Here is a 1,447-nt window from a genome sequence, read left to right as displayed (position 1 = left end):
TACAGACAGCATAGGGAAGCACCTGCTGGAGGTGAAACAAAAAGTTGAGCAAGGGACGCCCCCAGGGCCCCGGAGCACGGACACCCAGGATGTTGGCAGTAACACAATGTTTTTGAGTAAAAGGCAAACTTTCCCGGATCTCAAGGAGAAGCCAAATTGCTTTATTTCACTTGGCTGGTTAAAGGAACACTAGAGTCACTCTCACACTCTGAATTTCACAGAGCACTCAGGGATGGAAAATGCTAACTCCGATGGGTAATTATCTGTTACAGAACATGGTTAATGATCATGTTCAGAAGATGTTAACAGTTGGGCTTAGGGAAAGATTACAAGAGCTTCAAAGGGGTCCCTTCAGACCATGTGACTGTACTGTGGCCTGAGGAGCCTGCTCTTAATGCAAATGCTGTTGTCATGGTGACACAATAGCAATCCCCTTGTTCCCTGGCACCACACAGAAGTCCCCTATTTGGGCACAATGAGCTTTTAGTTCAAAAGAGACTTTACAAGTAACCAAGTATGGCCAATAATATCCGACATGATCGTATCCAGCCCTGTGAGGACCAAAAGTTCTAAGTATGAATCTAATCCCAGGAACAGTTGGGCACAGAGAAAAAGCAAGACCCTAAAATTTTACTACACCCCTCCCCATTTTCTGCAACCCAACAGTTATTGTTAGCAGAGCTAGCCTAAAACCCATTGTCACTGACTTCTTATTCCTTCTATTTCATTGAAAATGAAGGAAATAGCATTTTAAATACTTTGGAATGCTGGAGAGATAAATGTTCAGCCAGGGTGAGTGATGATTTATGGGAGTCAAGTAATAAAGAATAGGAATTTCATTTATTTTATTGCCTGTTTACCTCCTCAGGGAAGAGGCAGCTGGTAAATCATTTTGTGAGTTAGTAAATTAGGAGGCTTTTGTTTGCTGGGCCCTGGAAGGAGTCACAGGATAGAAAAGTATCCACAGGATGTATCCCAGCCCCACCCCTCTGAGCAGTGTGTTCCCCTGCCCCGCCCCTTTCTGAGCAGAGCATCTCCCAGGCTCACCCACTCTGAGCAGGGGTGTCCATGCAGAGAGACCAGAAGATGCTGTCTCACCCCTTCCTGGTACATTGGAGGTCAGCACTCAGCAAGGTGACCCCATCTTCACAGTGACCTAGGAAGGACAAAGGGGTGTGTTATTGTGGAATTCTTTCACTTTCCAAGATCCTATGAATGTCCAGTCTCCTTGCCTTTCTCCTACTTGCTCTGTGAGGACCTCTGGCTAAGGTGAGAAGAACTACCTCTCAGGAAAAGTGGCCATCTCTTCCCCACGGCTCTGGTTAGTCATTTTGTGGGTCAACTGCCAGGGACGAGTTGCCAACTGATGTGTAAGTGTTTGTATGTGGGCCACACCAGCCCTTCAATTTTTTTTTAAGTAGTTGTTGCCAATGCTTGGTAAACAGGA

The 1,447-nt window shown here is 45.8% G+C and overlaps 1 long non-coding RNA gene across 2 annotated transcripts in view; it reads left to right on the top strand.

Moving 5' to 3' along the window:
- The first annotated feature begins 1,019 nt into the window (after positions 1–1,019).
- Positions 1,020–1,447, top strand: part of Gm41148 — a 14,335-nt gene continuing 13,907 nt past the window's right edge. The window contains exon 1 of one of the 2 annotated variants that reach the window (XR_874596.2): positions 1,020–1,269. This is a non-coding gene — a long non-coding RNA (predicted gene, 41148). Of the gene's footprint in view, positions 1,371–1,447 lie in introns of both variants that reach the window. The other variant, XR_874597.2, reaches the window with a different exon arrangement.

Source organism: Mus musculus, chromosome 14, assembly GCF_000001635.26.
Source record: "Mus musculus strain C57BL/6J chromosome 14, GRCm38.p6 C57BL/6J".
In the NCBI taxonomy this organism is placed as follows: Eukaryota; Metazoa; Chordata; class Mammalia; order Rodentia; family Muridae; genus Mus; species Mus musculus.
Note: the sequence above shows the minus strand (reverse complement) of the source record. Positions and strands in the feature narration are given on the sequence as shown.